Below are 9757 nucleotides of genomic sequence, written 5' to 3'. Positions count from 1 at the left end.
GGTTTTCCTGTCCACTCGCTTTCTGCCCTCCCACCGCCCTTGCCGGAAGTTAGATGCCCGTTTCATTGGCCCCTATCCAGTGGTGGCGCAATTAAACCCCGTGACTTTCAAACTCCAACTTCCGCGTTCAATGCGCATTCACCCAGTGTTTCACCGTTCCCTGCTCCTTCCGGCGGATGGTGTGCGTCCTGATTCAGACCAACCGGCCCCCCCTCCTGTTTTGATGAATGGGGAGGAGGAGTTCGAGGTTGAGGACATTTTGGATTCTCGCTTTCATCGCCGCCGCCTACAATATCTCATTGACTGGGTGGGTTTTGGCCCTGAGGAACGCTCTTGGGAAGACGCCTCCACAGTCCATGCTCCTGATCTAACCCGCCGCTTTCATCAGACCTATCCCGCCAAGCCGCGACCTCGCGCCTCGGGGAGAGGGCCCCAGTTTGGGAGGGGCCTTGAGGAGGGGGATAGTGTGATGACCCATGGGCCTTGTAGTCCTGCTCAGGACATTGTAATCCCTGATGAAGATGAGAACTTGGGTTTTTTACCTTCCCAGTCTGAACTGGATTCCTCTCAGCCAGATCTTTCCCAGGCAGATCTGGGAACCTTGCACCTGCAAGAAAGTTGTCTCCCAGAAGTATGTCAAACAACCCTAGAACCTACTTCTCCCGTGTTCTTGCGCCGGGAGTTTTGTAAACAACAGAGAAGTTTGGAATCAGCTTCGCGCAGGAGTGCGAGGATAGCAGCTAAGAATGTTGCCAATTAAGACTGTTTCTCGTGAGAATCTTTAAGGAGTTTAACATCTGGTCTCAGAGTTTAGCTTTCGTTTCTGATTCCCAGAGAACTGCTTCGGTGAGAAAGTGAGACTCTATATAGGTGTTTTGCCCGCGTAGTAACTTCGCGGAGTCAATTCGTCAGCCTACGGAGCGAGTTGTGTCTGGACAGCGCGCTCCGATTCAAGCCTCGCTCCTGATCAAGCCTTGCCTTGTTATCCAGCCTTCGCCTTGCTTCCCAGCTTTTGTTTACCTGCGGACCTTGCCTTGTTTCCCAGGATCAATCCTTGCCTTGTTTCACGGATTTTACCAAGTTATTCCACGGACCTTGTTCTTGTTCTTAGTTACCTTGTTCCACGTTCAAGCCTTGTTTCAAGTATCAAGTTATTTCCTAGCCTCGCTCAAGTTTTATGGACTAAAGGACCTTGTCATCTCCCCTCACTTTGCTTGGCAAAGTGAGTGTTTCGGTTATTGGATTACAACTTTGGACCTTAATATTTCTTATTTGACATTGCTTTTTTGGACTAATTCTGATCTTTCCTGAAAGGTCTAATTCTGGACTATTTTCTACACTTGTTTTTATTAACTTTATATATTCCTTCAATAAAGATATTAGATAGATTCTGGCCTCGGTGTATGGTTATTGGTGCTCTGCAGCCTGGGTCGTGACAATATATATATATATATATATCACACACACACCAATTTAACAAAGTTTCAGCCACAAAAACAAAGTTTCTGAAGTAGAACAATGACTTTCACAGTAAAGACAACCCAATTTAACAGGAAATAAGACTTTCAAACCAGGAACAGATTTCTGCAATTATTAAAAAATGGTTTATTATAAAAGCTATGAAAATTTGCCAAAAATCAGAGGATAAGGGAAATGTTCCACATTTTGGTGAGCTATCAGTGTTAAATGTGTTCTACCACTGTACCAAGTTTGAAGAAGATCACTCAAAAAATGAGGGCGGGAGAGCCCCCTAAGTCCCCCCCCCTTCGGGCTGTTTTTGGGCCACCGCACATGCGCGTCCGCCATTAACGAATTAATTTCGAAAATAACGAATTTTCGTTAATTTCGAAAAATTTTGGGGGCCAAATTCGTTATTAGCAACAAAAACGAAAAACTGCCCCCTCTAGTTTTGAAACGAGTTTAGAATCAAATTTTTCATGGATCGATCAAGCCTAATATATATATATATATTAGAAAAACAACAGGATATATATATGGTATATATATATATATATATTAGAAAAACAACAACTCTCACCACAGGAGGCCGCTGTCATTAACAAGGGACTAAGCTTTGTCCCCACTCCCAAATTTGATCATTTCAAAACTAGAATTGAACTATTTCATTTATTTCGTACCATCAGACTAAAACATTTTTTTGGAAATAAAACAGAAACCGAACCTCACAACCCCTTTAGAGTCAAGAGTCATTTTTGCCCTAACATTGATAACTTTATGATTAAAGCCTTTGAGAAAGCAGTTACTAGGGACATTGACATTCTCTCTAAATCTAAAAACAGAATTCATCACAACATTTCCAACACAGAATTAGAGATCATTAAGAGATTAGCTAATATGCCTGAATACACGTGGAAACCAGCCGATAAAGGAGGTGCAATAGTACTACTTAACACCACAGATTACATTAAGGAAGCTGAGAGGCAGCTCACGAATGAACACTTTTATCGAACATTGAACAAAGATCCTGTGGACAAGATCAGATCTATAATCAGAACAGTATGCTCGGAAGGACTGGCATTAGGCTACATCTCCATACAAACCCACGAATTTCTCATAAAACAATTTCCCAGGACACCACTCTTTTACATGCTTCCCAAAATACATAAGGGCATCCATCCTCCTCCTGGAAGACCCATTGTATCTGGAATAGGATCCATTCTAGAACCCATAGCCAAATACGTAGATCATTTTTTACAACCTTTTGTTACCCAGACCAAATCATATATTAAAGATACAAGACATTTCATCAACACAGTGGAATCCCTCCATATACCTGAAGGTGCTATACTCATGACTTTAGACATCACAGCATTATATACCAGCATTCCTTTAGAGGAAGCTAGGCAGGTTATTAAGGATGTATTGGACACTAGAGCATCATTGTCACTCCCAACACATTTTCTGATGGATCTATTAGACATTGTTCTAGAAAACAATTATTTTAAATTTGGCACACAATTTTATTTACAAGTATGTGGAGTCGCCATGGGGAGTTCTCTGGCTCCTGCTATTGCCAACCTATTTGTTGCCTACCTTGAGACAAAATTCATTTACAACAGCACATACAATCTAGATCTCCCCGACATGATCTATTATGGACGATACATTGATGACATCTTCTCAATTTTCCGGTCTGATACTGCAGCATCACATTTTAGAACATGGATTAATACCATACATGACCACATTAAATTTACAGATACATGTGACCGTAATAAGATCAATTTTTTAGATGTGTGTGTATTCAGGAAATCAAATAGACTTTACGTCAAAAACTACACCAAACCTACTGATAGAAACTCCTTATTACACTTTAACAGTTTCCACCATCACTCTTTGAAATCTTACTTACCATACAATCAACTATTAAGATTAAAACGCAACACCAGCCTACAGGAAGACTTCGAATCTATCATAGACCCCTTCAAACAGGCACTGAAGATGAGGGGATACCCTGAAAGAATTGTAGACTCAGCAGTCAAAAGAGCTCAAAGGGTCAATAGAAGTGTCCTACTACAAGAACAAACTAAGCCTAGTAAGGATCGTATCATCTGGCCACTTACACTCACACCACTATCATCCAAAATTAAGAATATCGTCAATAGACATTGGCATCTAATACACGAGATCCACGGCTGTGAAAAACCACCTATGGTAGCCCACAAAAGATCTAGAAATTTCAGAAACTTTCTAGTACATGCAGATCTCATTACTCCCACTACTACAGTAAGCCTAAACAAAAAAGGACATTATCCATGTGGCCATTGTAACTGTTGTAAGCAATCCCTAAGAATTCAAGATGATATATACCCCATACTCCATCTTCACATCACATTAAGACACTTTACTACATGTGCATCTGAAAATGTCATATATTTGATTATATGTCCATGTAAATTGTTATATGTAGGGATGACCTCTAGGGCATTGAGAACACGGATACAAGAACACAAATCCAGAATCAGGAATGGATGCACAGACTCTACTCTATATACACATTTTCAAGAAAAAGCTCATTCTGATGAGAGTTTTAAGTTCTTTGTGATAGAGAAGGTAAAACCCATTGGAGACAATAAAAGACTTCTTCTACAAAGGGAGTCTTTCTGGACCTTTAAATTAAACTCTGTATTCCCCAAAGGACTGAATGATAGGATTGATTTCACCTGTTATCTTTAGTGAATTGAGTATTTCAGTTCACCATGCAAGCCATAGGGCACTTGCAACTTGAGAAAAGACACAGAGCCCTGCAAGAGTAACGACGTGTAAGTCAATTGTATTTTTGTAAACTCTTTTATGTACTAGATTAAGAATTGGAAAACATATGGGGTGTTTATACATATCTATTTTGGTATAACCATCATAGTTACTATTAGTATGTACCTATATTTATGTTTAGAAATTGACTACATTGAAAAGCCTTGAACTGAAGCAGGACCAAGCAAGTAATTAAGATTAAAGAGACAGCAATAAATCCACAACATACCGCAGAAGATTCTGAGAATCTCAGTAAGAAGAAAAATACCATACATCAAAAGACTATTTAAGACCTTACATAAATAACAACAACCTGAAGAAGGACTTCCCGAAACGAGGCAGTGTACCCGGGATTACTTGTTGTTGCATAGTTTTGTTCTACATACACACAACAGCTGTGGACTGTTTTCCGTTGAGTTTGATGTATGCTTTACTTTATATGTTACTCAATAAGGTTGTATAATTGTATATATACCATAATTGTGGACTGTTTTCAGTTGGAGGTTTATGTGTGTTTTGCTTTATATGTTTCACAATAAGTTAGTACCCGGTTGGGACTGTAAAGAAAATACTCTATATACTAGCATACCACAATACACACGCTAAAACCTACATGAGAGTATATACATTTAAGTTGTTGTTTTTCTAATATATATATATATATATATATATATATATATATATACCATTCTTATAGCAGGTTTTCATATTTCCCTTCAGAGAAAAGAACTTGAAACTTAGCAAGTAGAAATACGACTGGGAGGTGGCTAGTTTTGCAGTATTTCCTGCTCATGACACACTCTTTTTTACATGATTCATTTCACAACACAGTAATTCTGTTTTACTAGCAAAAGTATTTTGGATAAGGGATATTCAACCTGTATCTTTTAATTGAAGACAATCTTACTTTAGGAGCTCAGAGACTTACAAAGCTTGCTATCCCAAAAAACACTTCACCTGCCAGTCCTAAAATCTTATTTATGTGGCTGAGTGCAGACCTACTGAAATGTCACCTGCAGTTCCTGGGCAAAACAGCTGCATATCTGTGCACATATCTCAGGAACCACAAGTCTGCAGTCCTGACCAAGAAGTTGAAACAAACAGTGTCCAGGCAGCTCGACTTGGAACATCACAGACTGTCTGATTTTTCCTTGTTTGGTACCAAGGAACCATCATCTTCAGGCATTGTGGATAAAAGGGAATGCTTACTACCAGCTTCAGCCGATACGCTGTCTATGCCTCTTCCTAAAATTGGAGGACCTAAATATGCATTGGTAAGCCTGAGGCTGGACTTCTGCAATGCACTATATACTGGACTACCTCTGTACCAAGTTTCAGAAACTCCCATTAGTTGAAAACACAGCAGTTAGTAAGTCAGAATAGGTACATTTTTAAGTGTAACTCCAATCAAAAATATATTTCTTTTAGCTTTGAGTAACATAGGGAAGGATTAACAGTACACCACTGTGGTGTTTGTTTTGCTGTCTGTGCCCATTTAGAAAATTTCCCCTCATTTTCTGTCCCTGTGATATTTGGATTATGGAACATTTGGTTTGTTGTGGAAACAAGGCTTACTGATAAAGCTTCAGTGGATATACTTTATCCCCATGACAACTCATAGAATCATAGAATAGTAGAGTTGGAAGAGACCTCATGGGCCATCCAGTCCAACCCCCTGTCAAGAAGCAGGAAATCGCATTCAAAGCACCCCCGACAGATGGCCATCCAGCCTCTGTCAGGGATGAATTACCCTTCCTGGTGGTAGATTCCTCTCACTTCCCCATTCTACTATGACTTGTTTGTAACTCTGGGACCGCCTGTACTGCAATGGTCAGCTGATCGAGCCAACAGCGCTCATATCAAAGACATTCAGAAAGATGATCATATGCAGGGATGGGGTCTTCATTCCCAAACTGAAAAGGAAGAAGGTCCAGTCTCACTATATGGAAGAATCCTGGGCAGGTTAGAAGGGGCTGACCTCTGCTCTGCTTCTATCAGGCTGCCTCTGCTCAGCTGAGACACCAAGAATCTATTGAAGCCTGGCAGGAGCCTGGTAGAAATGTGTAGTTCACTATTGACAGCAGCAGCAGCAACAACAATTTATACCTTGTTTTATCTTCCCAAAGGGGATTCAAAGCAGCTAAGAATAAATCAATTTAGTGGGAATTCTATGAGGAACTTCATTTGATGGAGTTTATTTGATATGTCTCTTTCTTATCTTCTTATCGGTGTTCTCTGAGTCAAGATATCAAGGACTCCTGTGGTTGGAGAACTATAGAATATTGAACTATAGAATATTGAAAAGGAGAAGTTTCCAGTGTAAATCTCTGTTTAATTATGTGATGCAAGAATCAGAAGGGGAACTGTTCTGATTTATGCCATTTTATTGTACTGTTCTGATTTATGCCATTTATGGGAAGTGAGATCTAGGATGTATTTATACTGCAGAATTAAAACAGTTTGATCCCACTTTAACTGCCATGGCTCAATGCTATAGAATCCTAGGATCTGTAGTATGGCAGGGCAGAGAAGGTTCAAGACTTTGAAGCCAGGCTCCTACCAGTCTTCAATAGACTCTTGGTGACTTAGCTGAGCAGAGGCAGCCTGATAGAAGCAAAGCAGAGGTCAGCACCTTCTAACCTGCCCAGGATTCTTCCAAATAGCAAGTGGGGAATGAAGACCCCATCCCTGCACATGATCCTCTTTCTGAATTTCTTTGATATGAGCACTGTTGGCTGGATCAGCTACAACTTCTACCATTCCATAGCATTGAGCCATGGTTCAATGCAAAGCAGAGTCAAACTTTATTAATTCAACAGTGTAGATGCACCTCTAGGTACCTGAGAATTTATCAAAAAAAAGTCTATCCTTCTTAAAGACACAATCCTATACTAATGTTTGGATATGCAAAGCTTTGGTTACATACCTCATTTCCCCTCAGTGCAGGAATTGAAAATCTATTTACAATAGATTTTATTCAATAATCTTTGTTTTATTGACTCACAACCCACCAGGGCCCAGAAAACTATACAAAACTAGGAAAAATTCTTTAAAAATAAACTAAAAGTATTACAGAAAATATTTAAAACACGACTCACACAAAGTCCCTAAATCACTCCCTAAATCAGCCTACCTTTTAGAACCAGAAAAATAATACAAAAACTGTGCAAGGATGAGCCCAGCATCCTGATATATCTGGCCAGAAGAAAAGATACACTTATGAAATTTCCATGATAGAGTAATGGCCATTGTAGAAGAGTAGAACACTGTAAGCTGAAAGTCAGAAAGAAAACAAAGCACTCGTTTCAACAGCTACAATTCATTTCCAGTGACATATCCATCTTGTAACATCTACATTTTTAAAAAAAAAATAGCAAAAATCCACTGAATCTATTGAAATAGGGTTTCTCTGGCCTCATTGTTGTGGACTTTTAAGTTGTTTCCAACTTATGCAACCCTATCACAGGGTTCTCCTGGCAAAACTTGTCTTGAAGGAGTTTGCCATGGCTTTCCTTGGAAGCTGAGAGAGTGTGGCTTGCTCAAAGTCACTCAGGGCCCTTCCCAACAGGCCCTATATCCCAGGATCTGAGCCCAGGTTTTCTGTTTATCCCAGATTATCTTGCAGTGTGGACTCATATAATCCAGTTTAAAGCAAAAAACCTGGGATCAGATCCTGGAATATAGGGCCTGTCGGGAAGGGTCTTCAGAGGGTTTCAGTGGATGATTTAAACCCTGGATTCCTATGGTGCATCTACACAGTGCAATGAATGTAGTTGACAACGCTTTATGTGCTGAAGTTCAATGTTATTAAATACTGGGAGCTGTAGCTTGGTGCGGTACCAGCACTTTAAAAATAGAAAACCATAACTCTTCAGCATTAAGCCCCAGCAGATTAGTGATGTCAAGCTGCATTCATTCCAGTTTAGATGCACCTCTCCTAGAACACTCAAACCACTACACCATGTTGGCTTTTTCCAGTGCAAACTCAGAATGGAACTGCGTACAAAAAAACATATTCTATATATACACCACCTTGTATTAAAACAACCCATAAAAATATTTTTCACTGGAAGAACAGAAGATTCTCTCTTTTCAAGAGAACCCTCTGCTGGGTCACAGTCCCACTCCCACACTTCATTTTGTAGAAGACGGTCAAGATTTATTAAGGTCACTGAGACCCCTTCCACACAGCTGTATAAAATCCACATTGAACTGGATTATATGGCAGTGTGGACTCAGATAACCCAGTTCAAAGCAGATATGGTGGATTATCTGCCTTGATATTCTGGGTTATATGGCTCCCCAGGCAGGAATCAGCCAGGCCTTGAAACTGAAAGGTCATTCAATGCTAATCAAGGTGGCCAATTGAAACATCCACGCCTGCCTCAAACAGACAAAAGTTCTTTCTCCCGCCCTGGACTTTCCACAGCTATATAAACCCCACTTGCCTCATTTCCAATAGACCTCACAACTTCTGAGGACACCTGGCATAGATGTGGGCAAAACATCTGGAACATGGACACACAGCCCAGGAAACTCATAGCAACCCGGCCCTGAAACTAGAGGTCCTTCCACACAGCTATATAACCCAGAATATCAAAGCAGAAAATCCCACAATGTCTTCTTTGAACTGGGTTATCTTAGTTCAAAACAGAAAATGTGGGGTTTTATTCAGCTATGTGGAAGGGGCCTTGCATTTCATTTCATGTTTCACTTTTGTTTTGTTTGAAACAATGCATTGTTTCTCCATGAATCAACCAGACAACCCAGGGCTTTCCCATACGGGATTTTCCAGAGGAAAACCAAAAGAGTGGGGTGAGGGATATCAAAAGTCCCCTCTTCATCCACCTTTCTGGTATCGGGTTATAATCTACCCTGATGAACAACAGCACAAAAAGTCCCCTCTTTATCCACCTTTCTGGTTTCTGGTTATAATCTAACCTGATGAACAAAAGCACAAAAAAGCACCAACATTCTTCTCGCTGCCCTGCCCTTGAATAATGACCATATGGTTTAAAGATACCCCACCCTCCAAAAAAAAGCCCCTTCAGGCTTTGCAAAGTTTGCCTTTGTCTCTCTATCACTATCCCTAGATTTGCCTGCTTAGCAAAAGTTTGCTTGGCAAAATTTTCACCCCAATAAAAGGAGTTTAAAAAGGTAAAGGTTTTCCCCTGACATTAAGTCCAGTCGTGACCGACTCTGGGGGTTGGTGCTCATCTCCATTTCTAAGCCGAAGAGCCGGCATTGTCCATAGACACCTGCAAGGTCATGTGGCCAGCATGACTGCATGGAGTGCCGTTACCTTCCCGCCGGAGCGGTACCTATTGATCTACTCACATTGGCATGTTTTCCAAACTGCTAGATTGGCAGAAGCTGGAGCTAACAGCAGCCGCTCCCGGGATTTGAACCTGGGACCTTTCGGTCTGCAAGTTCAGCAGCTCAGCACTTTAACACACTGCGCCTCCACCAGGGGAAGTTAGGG

The 9757-nt window shown here is 40.7% G+C and overlaps 1 long non-coding RNA gene across 1 annotated transcript; it reads left to right on the top strand.

The window, feature by feature from the left end:
• Positions 1-4024: 4024 nt before the first annotated feature.
• On the top strand, positions 4025-4887 carry LOC103280146 (uncharacterized). The gene is made up of 2 exons (XR_010002478.1): positions 4025-4283; positions 4418-4887. It is a non-coding gene; the product is annotated as an uncharacterized LOC103280146 (long non-coding RNA).
• Positions 4888-9757: the final 4870 nt, after the last annotated feature.

The sequence above is a fragment of the Anolis carolinensis genome, chromosome 2 (assembly GCF_035594765.1).
Source record: "Anolis carolinensis isolate JA03-04 chromosome 2, rAnoCar3.1.pri, whole genome shotgun sequence".
Taxonomy (NCBI): domain Eukaryota; kingdom Metazoa; phylum Chordata; class Lepidosauria; order Squamata; family Dactyloidae; genus Anolis; species Anolis carolinensis.
Note: the sequence above shows the minus strand (reverse complement) of the source record. Positions and strands in the feature narration are given on the sequence as shown.